Genomic DNA, 14,695 nt, shown 5'->3' with positions numbered 1-14,695 from the left:
ATAACAGTGAGTAGTGAAAATTTATCCTGCACCTGTAGAAGCTGAAATGCATATTAACATTGTCAAGCTGAACAGTTTGCTTGAAGTGGTAAGTGAGATGATAATTAAAAGTTGCAAGTTAAAATTCTTACAAAGACAAGAATGAGCTTTCCCAGAATCCCTTTACAGTCTGTAACATTGTAGAGAACAGAGGTGATGCAAACAAGCAGTTTAGTTGCTGTTCTTCATTGCCTCTTGGGTCCTTGCATTGAGTGAACTGAGGATTTTGCCTTCAGGAGGCTAACATGAAACCTATGGCCTTTCTCATCAGAGCCCAAGATCTACATCGATATCTATATTGATATTGATATCTATATCTATCTATATCATCTATCTATATATAGATCATCTATATATGTCTAGATCATCTGTATCTGTATCATCTATGTCTATCCCTATGACATCTACATCTACATCTATGTCTATCTCATCTAGATAATCTATAACCATATATACACCCATATCCATATCTATATTACCTATAACAGTGTCCCATGTATTGGGTATACATGGTAAGGTTTTGCTAGCAGGGGTGGTCTCGGTGAGAAGAGATCTGGAGCTGCCCCCATGTTGGACAAAGCCATTTTCAGCTGGCTCCAAAATGGACCCACCGCTGGCCAAAGCTGAGCCCATCCATCAGTGGTGCTCGTGGTGCCTCTATGGTAACATATTTAAGAAAGGGTGAAAAACAATGCACAGCAGCTGTCAGAAAAGAGTGAGAAAAATGTGAGAGAAACAACTCTGCAGACACCAAGTTCAATAAAGGAGGAGAGGAAGAGGGGCTCCAGGTGCCAGACCTGAGATTCCCCTACAGCCTGTGGAGAAGACCATGATGAAGCAGGAGGACCTCACTGGAGCAGCTATCCACACTGCAGCCCGTGGAGGACCCCACGCCGGAGCAGGCTGATGTGCCCTGAAGGGAACTGCAGCCTACGGAGAGCCCACGCAGGAGGAGGTTTTTTGGCAGGAGCTGTGTCCCATTGGGGACCCACGCTGGAGCAGTCTGTTCCTGAAGGACTGTACCCTATGGAAAAGACCCATACAGAAGCAGTTTGTGAAGACCTGCAGCCTGCGGGAAGGACCCATGTTGGAGCAGTTCATGGAGGACTGTATCCCATGGGAGGGACCCCACGCTGGAGCAGCGGAAGAGCGTGAGAAGGAAGAAGTGGCAGTTATGGACTGACCGCAACCCCCATTCCCCATCCCCCTGCGCCAGCCGGGGGAGTGGAGGTAGAAGAGGGATGAATGAAGGAGTGAAGCTGAAGCTGAGAAGAAAAGGAGGATGGGGGGGGAAAGGTGGTTTTTAGTTTTGGTTTTGTTTCTTATTATCCTACTCCATTTTTAATTGGAAATAAATGAAAATAATCTTCCCCAAGTTGAATCTGTTTTGCCCATGGTGGTAATTGTGAACATCTCCTTGTCCTTATCTCCGCTTACAATCTTTTTCATCTTATTTTCTCCCCATCTTGCTGAGGAGGGGAAGGGAGAGAGGAACTGGGTGGGCACCTGGTAACCAGCCAAGTTTAACCCACCACAGCCTGGAAGGTATAAAGCTCCATTATATCAACTTAATTACCAAATATTAAGCATGGACACTTTGTTGTCCTTCCGCTGTGTTTGAGGCTTTCAGATAAAACTGCTTTGCACTCACACAACTCAATACACAAATATATCAAACTTATGGCTCTCTATCCACGAATGTGTCATCATTTTCCCAGACCTGTCTTCCAATACTACTGACACACTTAGAACAGTTCAGAAAATTGCCATGAATTAGCTTTAGGCATTAGCAAAATTGCATCTCTGAACCATTTTTGCCTTCCCCCTCCCCCCCCCAGGTCAGCAAACCCTGAAATTTAATAACTGCAATCCAAAACTCCAAAGAAGACATTTTCAAATGTTGACAAGGTTTTGGTATTTATCATGGAAAGCTAGCTTTCAGGCAGAATTTAGAGTTGCCATGCTGAATCAGACCTAGTGCAGTGGTGTCAGATACAGGGTCTATCAAATAATTCAAAGGATCTTTAACTACTACATGTAGTAGTAGTTGTTTTTCCCATAAAACATCCTTCTTTTTCTCTAGCAAGGAAGCAGTGACATAAGTGCAGAAATACAAGAATGCAAGCATGGTCCAAGGGAGACATAAGACTGAAGTACAGGAAAAAGTACAGAAGTTTAAACTTCTCTTGATATTTTCAATTTTGCAGGTGTTTGGATAACTCAGAATAAGTTTTGGATAACTGTGCAATTGTTTGATTTACATTCAATGTTGAGCTGAAATGATTGGTTTCTCCCTAAGAAGTCCTCTGATATTTTCTTATTTATAATGCAGAGAAAAGCCTTTCATGAAGTAGGTAAAAATGGAGGCCTATCCTGAGCCCTAGATATTATTTTAGAAATAACAACAGTGTAAGGAACCTGCACCAAGGCTTTCCTGGTAATATAATAAAACAATGTATTTAACAATTTAATTATACAATACAAAGAATAGATGAATAATAGCTCAACATAGGTATGACATGGCAAACGTACTACAGCAAAATGAAACATATGCAAATGATAATTATGTGCCTAAGGAATAAAAATTTAAAAAAATATGAAAAATCAGAAGTGAATATGAATTTTAAATCAAGTGAAATTATGTTTTATTATTCTTTCTGTATTTCTATTGTAACTATTAAAATTATCTTGACAAAGTCATAACCCTGAAAATTGTTACTGAAAATTACAGGATTTTATTATTATTTGATGATCTCAAGTCCATACACACAACAGATTATTGTTGCCTATTCCTGCAATACTTAGTGATGACTTGCTATACAATATACTCCAGCAATGAAATTAAAATAATGTTAAGCTTTTAAATAAAACATAATAATTGGATTTAACATTGTTGCTTTTTGCAGAAGTGACTTAGTGTATAACTTTGAATGAAATAAGTATTTGAAGTGGATAGTTTTAAAAGAACATTTTAACATAATTATTTTTCAATGTACATTGAATTTGAATTGTTTTGAATCAATACTAAATTGCACATGCAACTGGAAATGTGATTTTAAGAGATTAGATTGGTGAGGGAAAGGGGTAAAGGACTACCTGTGGTTATACAAGAACATTAAAAAGCATTCTCCTAGTGAAAAAACAGTTAACGAAGTTGAACTAGTTCTTTTGACAACATCTGACAATCTAGCAAATGCCACATTTAAAGTAATTTCATCTCTCTTGTCAGATATTTCACAACACTGATTAGATAATTAAACCCCTAAGGGGATGCTTTACATCCTAGTTTTCAAAATTTCACTGCTTATGTAGCTCATTTACAGTATTAAGATACAAAAATCATTATTATTATAAACAAACTTTTAAAGTTAGAAAGTGACTGGTTACTATCTCAAGCCATCTTCTACCTTTTTAGCGTTACTTATTGAAATCTATCTGTATTCAACCTGTCTAAAAATTCAGTGGTACATTATGGGTTAACCTTGAGTTAAAGCCACCTGTAAAACTCATTGCACTTTGCATTTAGATACAAGCCCTTTACCTCTATACATATTCCAGGCTTCAGTACCTTTTAAAAGTTTTCTTAGTAAAACAGTAACAGTAGAACTATTTAGGAAACCAGTATAAAAGCTAAGGTTTCCTTTGTAATTTAATGAAAACATTTCCTTGTCCTTATCTTTTCAGGTTCTGGTGTGCCCTTCCCTATTTTATGAATGTTGAGCAATTTCTCACTTGGATTTATATTCACTTTTGTTAACTTCCTTCTCTTTATTATACATCAGCCTTTATTAAATAGCTGAAATAGCTGCTTTAATTTTTCTGCAGCCTAGAATGTTGTTTATTTATCCTATGGACCTTGTTCCTAAATTTTGGGATTATGGTTTCTTAAGTATAGAACAAAAGACTCTTTGGCAAGTCCTACTTACCTTTCACATTTTTCAGTTCCACATATGTGCATCCCCAAGGACTTTTGGCCTTTATCTATACATTAACAAGTGATCATCAAAACTGTCACCGCTTTCTAGTTTTGAAGATTTCTCTCTAATACAGGTTCCCGAGCTTCAGGTTTCTTATAGTCAGTACACCCTTGGAATATTAATTACCATTTTAAAGTGTTATTTGAATAGGGTTTCCTTCTTACTTTTTTGTGTCTGTGTGTAAACATATAATTGCATTTATTCTTAGTGCAACTTATTTTACTCTGAATCCTTTGGCAAAGACAGCTAGTGAACATATATCAAATCTCCTTCAGAGATCCTCCAAGAAGGTCAGTGACTATGCCAACCCTTCAAGAATCATTTTTCCTTCAAGAAATTACTGAAAAGTATGTCATGTTTAGAATGTGGACAAGCATTAAAATAAGTGGACTAAATATGCATTGAGGCATCAAAGCATTTTGATCACAATTAGTTCCTTATGCTTTGCTGACTCACCTTAGTATTCTTTAAATAACCTAAAGCAGACAGAATATGCAGAATGCAAGACCAATTGCTTATCATTCATACCTTCTTTAAATAGAGTGATGTTCCAGCAATATCTCATGAAATAAAAGCTTTGCTCATGCGCTAAAAAAAACAGCCTTACAAATCTAACTATTTGTACCATATGGAGAACTCCTCTCAATGGTCTTCTCTTCACAGGGGACTTAATGCTGTGTGCAACTATTAGAGTGAAGCCATAAATTTCTCAGTAGGTAATTTTATTTGGTGCACAGTGTTTATCTTATGTCTACATTATTAAAATAATCCACTTCTTTCTTTGCTATGCAATAGAAGGGCCTTTTGCAACCTAAGTACATGTATTACTTTATAGTTCATAAATATTTCTCCAAAGATATTTTTTAATGTTCTGATGAAAGTTGTTTTCTGTAGGTTTTATGAATCAAGCAACATAATTATTTATTGAAAACAGCTACAGCTGCCTGCAATGCAGATGAGAACAAAGAAAAATACATAATTCAGACTACAACTATTTGCTCTTTTCTGTAGATTCAGCGTTGTCATCTATTGCAAAGACTTCACAGTAGCTCTTGCATAAGTCCCCATTCCTTTCCTTCAGCAAAATTCTGATGTTAAACATATCAGGAAATGTGTTTTTTTCTATAGTTCAGGATTTTTGTATAATCCTAGATTTTTTCTCATTATTTTTCAGTATAGATAAAACTATATTAACAACAAAAAGTTAAAAAGCTGTAATTCTTTTGCTTATTAATACTTCAGGTTCAAGATGAAAAGAACAAAGTCTTTAACACATTTCATCTATTAACATGAATGAGAGAAAGTATAGTGTAAAAATGTTTGCTAAATATGGATTTGTTCCTTTTTCCAACTTTTTTCTTAAATAAAAGGTACATAACTTCATACATATAATAAACAAGAGTGAAAGAGTGTATATATTATAAGACTGTCTTCTCAATCTCATGTTACAGAGAGGTCAAAACCCTCTGCTCTCTAAGGTCACTTGGGAAAATCCAGATTAAAGTTCCTTTTACCAGGACTACCTTGCTACTGTGCCATTAGTGTCTCTACACGACTGTTACACACAGATTTATTTTTTATATAAACGTACTGTGCATATAAATTTCATATAAAAGTACTGTGTAACTGATTACCGTGTGCACATTATGTCTAACCAAATCCTCAAATACTGGAATTACTTCCAAGTGGATTGTACAGGTCAGACTCCTGCTCAGACTAAACAAGCAGGAAGTCCAGCTGGGCTGATACAGGTTCAGTAGGCCAGAACTAATGTAAAAAGTATGTAGGCTTTGTCTAAATGACATTTCAGGGCAGGAAAAATGGGAAAAGTCCACATAAGATTTAATGTGGCTTATATCTGAACCTTGTTTTATTTCTTCTGCTACTCTAGGTGTGCCCAAACACTAGTGCTGCCAAAAAAAAAAAAGGGCTAGAAGCCACAGAACATTTTGCTGCGGGAGCCAAAACATACCTAGCCATCTGTGCATAATGAAAAAAAAGCACTCCTTTGGTAGCTATTAAAACCTCAAAGTCCAACATTTTGTTGAAATGGAAAACAAAATTAAACATTTAACATGACACAAAAATAACCTGGAAAAGGCCTCTGGAAATCTTGGTAACCCCTTCTATTTCATATCGTTTTAAATCCAGGACTTATGTGATTTCTTTCCAGTTCAGTAAGGATTATTCTCCTATGAATTCAGGCCGTTATGACTGCAGCACAGTTTCTAAGAGGTTTACACGAAAGCTATTTGCAACTATGCATTACATAGTGCAAAGGGTCATGTTACAAAGACTATACAGAGAAAGTGAAAAAAATAGATTGATTTGTTTCAATCTTTAAATCCAGTAAAAAATCAACCAACCAACCAACCAACCAACCAAAAAGACAGTAAAAAGACTAGCTAAAACTGAAATAGTTCCATCTGCCCTATCATGAATACTGTGGGCTTTATTTCACCATTAATTTAAGATTAATTTTAAATCTAAGTATTAAAAGGGCAGAACTCATTCTAGGGCTCTTAAAATTTTTTCTGATTATTGGCTGCCAGTCTAAAGCAATCTCAAGTGAAAAAGATTTGGTAAATCGTGTTCTGTCTGCAAGCAAAAGGATACTGATTACCACAATATTAGACTCCTAAAAGATCGTTTGGACTAAAAGGCATAAATTTGTAAGACTTTTGTCCCCTGTTATAACACGCTTCGTCTCACTTCTCATCTATGCAACATACGGACAGATACGTTGCCAGGAGAATCTAGTCTTGCTTGTAGTGAGCATATGCCATGACGACAGCTGTCAGCGGTCAGACTCCAGCGCAAACTCCTGTGGTGGGAAACGCAGAAATGCTACTTGCAATTACTGTGATTTCATGGAAGGATTCACTGCACTTAGGCAAAGTGTAAACAGGTCTTACTTTTAGTGTCCAACCCATGAGACGTGGTATGGGTTAAATAAAACGAACGCAGTGACACATTCACCCCCGTGAAGAACGTCGTCTGCTGTACTACGTGAAGACCGAGCGCATCTTGAAAGGTATTGGTTCGCAGTTCAGATTAATGTGCTTGAAGTAGACAGTATACAGAAGTATACAGTATATCCATGCATACATGATATTTTAATTTATCCCATACAATCTATTCTCATAAATGTGATTCTTCTGTGAAATCTATTATTTGCTCAGTCTCCCTTGTGGGATCACTTTATGCACACCAAACTGGATTTCTCATATATTTTAGCTTTGCTATGATTTTAAACAACAGAAATCCTCCAATGCAAAACAAAGAGAATGCTATGTTTTTGTCATCTAATCTTGATTTGTATGGTGAAAAATTCCTGTTAAAACAATACTGATGAAAGCTGCATGCATTAACATTCTTCACAAGTCTTATAAATACAGAGTATAGCTAGAATGCAATTTATGGTTGTTACTAGAAGATGCAAATATTTACTTAGTTCACTATTATTATTGAATCTGATGTCAAAAGTGGCAACAGCATACAACATAAAAAGAAAAGAAAAACATGTAAATAATAAGACTTGCCTCTAATAAATTATTTTTTTTCCTTTTTGTATCTACCACTCAAATGCTTAATAAAACCAGCTTTTTTCTTAGTACAGAAAGATCCTTTAGAGAAACATGAAGAAGACATATTTATTTAAAATATAAACTGCAACATGGTATGGATGCCAATATTGATCTTATGTAACCAGTTCAACTGTTGTATGAAAAAATGATATGCACAACATACCCGATTTATTTTTACAGATAAACATTGTATTTGACACTCAAATTGGAAAACAGTTACTGACATACATAATAAATTCTAGATATACACTTAAAATAACTTGTAAAAGGGCACTGCTGCTTTAGTAGCCTTACTTGCAATGACGAAGTACAGTGAGCAGATTTCAATTTCATTCACCATGGCATGAAAACAGAATAAATCTACTGACGGCAGCGTGGAACACCACTGTAAAAAAACACCAAGTCAGGTGAGGACAATAGAACTAATGCTATGGAAGACAGGCACCCAACAAAGGGATTAAATAGAACTAATCCTTAAATTTTTTAATTTTATAATAATTTTTTAAAAATAATTTACATTAATCCTGAGACTGTTTTGAGCACTTTTCATGTGTTTAGTGTAGGTTTTTTTTAAACTTTAGTCTTCTTCATTTTATAACATTTTAGCTCTGCCTATAATTTTCTTGAAAAAAAAAAAGAATAGGATTTTCAGTTCCTTGAATGTTCTAGTTCTTTAACATTATTTTATTATTAAATTTATTTTAATTTCAAACATCTAACATTTTCATTTTCTTTTTACAGGTGTAAATATTGCTCTGATTTTCACTGCTTTGATAGGCAACATTTGGGCATATCATAAACACCATGACTTAATCCATCACACTTCACACTAACAGAATCTGTTCAGTCTTCTGATATATAGGTCACTGCCCAAGACAACTTGGAGAAATCCAAAAGAGCTTCTTAAAAAGAGAACTGTTGAACATTTGTACTATGAAAGGTTTAAAGTTACGTTAATACAGTTTATCTAGTAGCTGATCTGAATCATATTTGATACTCTCAAAATTAAACAACTATACTTCTATAAAGTGATTTTTTTTGTGTAGACATTTCCATGTGTTTCAAAGAAAACATTTCATCCTTAAAGGCTGAGTCAGTTTACTGATGCTAGTATTTGTCAGAAATTATGGTTTATTTCCATTTTTTTAGCAAATTTGAGTATTGCTTATAGCAAAAATAAAAAGTCGTACAATTCAGAGTGGAGACAAAATGTCATAAATTCAAGAAATATCATGACTACCTCTGTTGAAAAGTTATGGAAGTCAGTGCCATTGTCCTAGGCATGAAATTTGTTCTTCTGTGGCATATGACTTCAATTATGTCATAAAACTTGAAAAATCACTAAAATTCAAATGAAGGGAGGAATTATGCAAAAGGAAAAAAATGTCCAGAAGAGACAGTTCAGATCTTCTTTGATACCTATAAAAAAAGAGTTGTTTTGTGGATAGATGCGCTGTCCTTCAAGGTTCTGGTGAAAAATTGTATGATTGATTGTTCCTCAACCTTTAGTCCACTCACTAAAAACCAGCACAACATATTGAAAGCTGAAAGCAACTGTTATTTCTTAATCTCACTGAATTGTGCTCTTCTTTGGCAACAATAACATGAGCCATTAAATGAACTAGTTAAGATATGGTTCCTATTTGTAATGTGACTTACTATTTAATATTGGTAGAAATCAAATTATGGGTTTCATTAGGAATAAGATGGAGCCAAGAAATTTTAGTATTCACAATGTCTACAGCAACTGGGGAATGTCACAGCATTCAGATAATAGAGACATTTGTCTTGTACTTACTTGTAGCTGTCTCCTGTGAAATTGGGAGTTGGTAGATTTTAAATCTCAACGGTAAAAACTGCTATACACAATTAATTTGACTTAACATGTAGAATCCTGCCTATGCACTAGGTTGGCATATAAATTAATTTGTAATTTTACAAAAATAATTTAAAAATCAAGTACTTTTGTTGCTCTTTCAAACACTCCAACAGATCTACTTTTTTACAGTGATGAGAAGATTTAGTAAAAAGTTATCATTTCTGTGAGAGGCAAGTTATAGCCTTTCAAAATTTCCCTTTTGTTTTATTTCTTTAGGATCACACTTCCAAAATGATGAAATTCTTTCATCTGATTGATTATTTTTTTTTTTTAATGGCTTCAACAAAACATCTCAATTCTGTTGAAGCAGCTTCCAGTATTCACACTAAAAAATAGTTCTATCAGAACATATTCAAACACCTCTACACATGAACTAGCAACCATAAAGAGGGGAAATAATACCAGGTTTCCAGGCCCTGCAGGTGAATTTCAAGAGATATTTGTCTGCAGGTTACGCGCAGGAGAAAGAAGACAGAACACCTCAACCTTTTTTATACTGTGACAATAGAATAAAACTTACCCTTGAAGCTGTAGAATTTTCCCGGGCAACTAAAAAATGTTATGTTGTCCAAGGTTTATATAAGTATAGGAGTTCTTCCACCACTGAACTGGTATTGAGAATTACCCACATGAAAAATAGGTCACACGATCAAGAAGTCCTAGAACTTCATGACATTAAGGGTGTTCCAATATTTCCAGTTAGGAAAGGTCAGACAGGTAGTAACATAGAGTGTCAGACGTCAGCAGCAGTGTCATGACCTACTGGCAGCTTTTTTATGTTAAACTGCTTTGATGTTGTCTCAAAGAGACTGTTAATCTCTGTGGACTATAGATGTATCCGTGCTGCAGACTGCATTTGCTGCAGGTAGGCTCTACGCTGTCAACATTTGCTAGTTGACAGGTATTCATGGATGAATGACCATAAAGCATACTAAAATCCCAGTCTGAAATGGGCTTTGTTAGTACAACAGTCGTAATTCAGAACATTACGGAAATGTACACTATATTTTTGTAATATGCTACATTGTGCATATTCTCATAATATGCAATATGAAGTAATTACATATTACAGAAATATGCAAAACAGGCAGCATATTGCAGAAATGTCAATAATTCAGTATATTTCAGAAGAAAAGAGGTGTGAGAAAGCAGAAGGTTTTCTTTTGCTGAGCTTACTATCCTATCTTTGTTTCTGAAATGATTTATGAACCTTATACATTTAATCCCAATCAGTTTTGTTAAGGTTTTAATTTTTAAAAGAAAGTATTATTAGGCAAAAAGTTACAAGTTGTGAGAAATTATTTTGATTTTTTGAATGTGTACCAACAGCCTCAGTCAATGCTCCAGTCCTCCTTGGCAAGACGTATTAGTCCCTAGGTATAGTCACACTGCTATAGCTAGATTGCTCCCAAGACTTAAGCTAGCTTGCTTATCTCTGCATGAGCTGCAGTCTGAACTCTCCTTTAGTTCCCATTTTAACTTTCCAAAATAACTCAGTACATGAGTTACTGATCTAACTGATGTACTGTGTTCTACGGTCTACTCAGTGTTTCTAAAACTTTGCGGATCTACCAGTGTAGAATTCCAAAAGATAGTTAGATCTCATTGTGTTGCAACAAAAGTTACAATACTTACTTTTGTGGGAGCTCAAAGTCCTAGAATGATGCAGTTAAGAAGGACTCTCAGCATGTTTTATTTGGTTTTGGTTTAAAGTATGTTTCAAATGCCAGCTATGTAAAAGGAATTTAAAGTGTGACGTAAGTCCAAATCTAAAGGTAAGGAAAACTCCCCTCCCCCTAAAGCTCTCTCTCTTGATTTTGTTTTGTTTTGTTTTGTTTTCTTCTGGGGTTGGTTTGTGTTGTTTATTTTTATTCTCATTGATTCTGTGAGGCAAGAATGATGATCTGTGAATGTTTGACTGTCATATATATGAACCAAGCTTCTGCTTATGAGTTTCAGCTGAGATAGCCAGATATGAAATTACTCAATTGTATGACAACAGGAGAGTGAAAATTGGTTCAAGCATTATAAGATTAGATTCTAGACACCAGAAAACCAGGAGCTGCCAATCTGAACAGATGACTGAGTTTTATATGGAGAATTTTCCTGAAGTAAGGATGAATATATTCCACCTCCACTGGCTTGTTGGGGTACCCTGGCTCCTGCTCTCATGCTGCTGCTTGTCTTCCCTTATGTGGCGATCAGGAAATAAAGGGGAAATAGACCTGGGTATTCCTAAGTGTCCTCTGAGTTTGGATTTGCCTGGAGTATAAGCTTGAAAACTCTTCCGAGTTGCATATTTTAAATTAAGCCATCAAATCCAGAGAGCCAACAAGGTGTATATTATAAAGAGAATAGTGTGTGTTACACTGAAAGTATTAGATGCTCAGGATGTTGCCTATAACTAAAATTGGCAGTCATTTTCAGAGAAAATAAATTAGTTAAAAATGATGGAAACAGCAAGTTTCTTTGCACAGTGAAGCAGAATTTAACTGAAGCAGAAATTCAAACATAAAACATATTTGGTAGAGGAAAGTAAAAGTTGCATATATCTGCAATAGTGACTGTAAAAAGATTCAAATATTTCCCACACAACCTTTTTGGAAAGATTTGAAAAGATGACAAAATAAAGTTGAAATCAAATCACTTACAGAAATCTCTGTAGCAGAAAAAGGCAAGCAGTGTTGTCAAGACTCTTTAGCCAGACTAGGTTTCTAATGAGAAGAATGAGAAGACATTTTTACTTTAACTGCACAGAAACAGTTTGCTCCTTGAAGTGTATCAGGAGAGGTATCATTGTTATTAATCCTATAGTTCTGATTACACCCACACACATTCTAACTGCACAGGGAAGAAATCTGACAGCAATTTAATTACAAAGATCTGCAGAAGTAATTTCTTCTTTGTTCTGTTTTCCTCCTGACTCTAACGGTATCCCCCCCACACTATGTCTAGGGAATTGGGTGGTGTCATTTCCAAGTATTGTCACCGACCATGTTTTATATAATAAATGTTCACCAAAATGATGCAACAAGCAAAGTGAGAAAGGATAATCCCAGGATTACACAACTAATGCACCAAAACCATTTATAAATGCATCTTCAAAATTTTTATGCTGGTGGAATGGGCAAATGTTGAAGAAAACAGGATGTGTACAGAAAATGCAGTTTGCACATTTAATTTGCATATTTACATTTCTTGTAGTCCTTTGATTGCCACTTGTTGCCCAGTACATATTTTTCTGTGAGCTATAAATTACTATATTTTTCTGGGTGACCATCTCATTTTTTATTGACACCATAATTCTGTCAGTGTGAAGTATCAATAAGAAATGTTACTATTTGTCTTTCATCAATGCATAGGTAGTCATATACAATATTAGGATTATGTTAAGAAAATACATAATCCTAGGAAAGTATCAATATGCCATTAGCACACTTTTTATACTCATAACAAAAACTGTGATAAAGAGGAATTGTTTCATGTTTCAGGATTTTTAGAATCTGTTTCAGATTTTGTTAATTAGAACTAAAATACTAAAATTCAATGTTATTTTCAAAGGAAGATCTTCTTCAAGTCAATTACAGTTTCATTAAGATTTTGACTTTATTTTACATTATATGAAAAAAAATCCAACCTTTATCCAAACATATTATATGAAAAGGAAAGTTTTATTGGCATTCTGAAAAAATATCAGACGGATGTGTCACCAAACTTGAACTTTTTCCTTCTTGTTTTTTTTTTTTTTTTTAAAATGCCTTTTTTTTTTTTTCAATTTTACTGATGCTTCAATCTCCATAAAACTGTTTTCATTACATTTTTCCATTTTTCCTGTCACTTAACAGCATACTCTTTGTATCCTCCAGGGCAAATTTCCTTCTTAACACTCACTCCATTAAATATAGCTTTCCTCGTACTGCAGGAGGAAAATATCAGCAGCTGAAAAGTAGAGATGAATGCTCAAAAAAAGAGAAAAACCAGTAATATTCTTGGGCTTACATGACTGACTTTTTGGTAAATGCTGTTCTCTTTTGCTATCTCTCCTCATGTCATACTGTGTTGTTGCAAGCTTTTTCCCTTCTTAGAACTTCACTCATTCTTTTCAATAAACTGCATGTTATCCTTCCTTTTTGACAGTTATTCCCATGCCTCTTCCTGATCCTCAACTGCTTTCAAATGTTTGCCCTGTATTAGAAAACATTCTTATCTTACACTGGAGAGTATTATTCTCCTCATCAGATCAATTTACCTTCTAAACAATAAGCTATGGAAAACGAGTACTGCTATGACAGAGTAGAATATGGCCATGAAATTGCAAATTCTCAAGGGGAAGGGAATGTGTTTAAACGATCTGCTAAAACATTGCTAAACTGCATTACTGTAGTTGTAATTACTAAACAACTACTTTATTATGTGTACATAATACCTGTCTACCACACAGCATTCTCGAAAATTCATATTATGTTTCCGATCATGCAATTGGCATTCTTTTGGCATGCATGTGGCAGTTTACTGGTAAGCAATTAAGTTTTAATGTTAGAATAAATTAAATTTATTTCTGACTGTTTTGATTATAAAAATCATATTCCTACAGATAAAGAACATCAACAGGAAAAAATAAAGTTCTAAACCTATTAAAAACTGCCATTGATCTCAGTTGGCTAAGTTTTTACTGAGTATTTCAGAATTTTCATTGCATTATCACTGGAAGTGAAAAGATAAACTTATTAAGTTCAAACTAATACTAATTTAATTATTTAATTGTTTCTCAGCTGCTTCTGCAAATCCTGGATCCCACTGTGAAAGTACATGGAAGTACTACTAACCGTAAGAAAAGCCGTTTAGTGTTATTTCTATTTCAAATATTAGAAATATGATGGTTTGTCACCTTATCCTATCCAAACAATCTGCAAGCTTTGGATCAGAATTTTCCACTTTTGAAGTAAGTAATGCATAGCTCTATTGAGTCCAACACAGTATTCAAAAGGAGTGAAAACTGTGAATTCTGGCCTCTAGAACTTACAACTTTCTGCAGGAACCAGTAACATCTATTCTTATTTTTACAGTAATTGGCATTGTACTAGTATTTCATGACAATGTTAATGATATTTATGAAAATATATAGTATGCCAAGAAGAGTCAATAGTAAGTCCTTTGAAGCCACACAGAAATGGTTCATGTCAAACTTCTTTTCCCTTCTCATGGGAGATATC

The 14,695-nt window shown here is 34.8% G+C and overlaps 1 long non-coding RNA gene across 1 annotated transcript; it reads left to right on the top strand.

The window, feature by feature from the left end:
- The first annotated feature begins 6,857 nt into the window (after nt 1-6,857).
- LOC115353029 lies at nt 6,858-14,418 on the top strand. Its single transcript, XR_003927379.1, has 3 exons — nt 6,858-7,050; nt 13,405-13,496; nt 14,255-14,418. It is a non-coding gene; the product is annotated as an uncharacterized LOC115353029 (long non-coding RNA).
- Nucleotides 14,419-14,695: the final 277 nt, after the last annotated feature.

The sequence above is a fragment of the Aquila chrysaetos genome, chromosome 18 (genome assembly GCF_900496995.4).
Source record: "Aquila chrysaetos chrysaetos chromosome 18, bAquChr1.4, whole genome shotgun sequence".
NCBI classification, from domain to species: Eukaryota; Metazoa; Chordata; class Aves; order Accipitriformes; family Accipitridae; genus Aquila; species Aquila chrysaetos.
The sequence above is the reverse complement of the archived record's forward strand: the minus strand, read 5'-3'. Positions and strand labels throughout refer to the sequence as shown.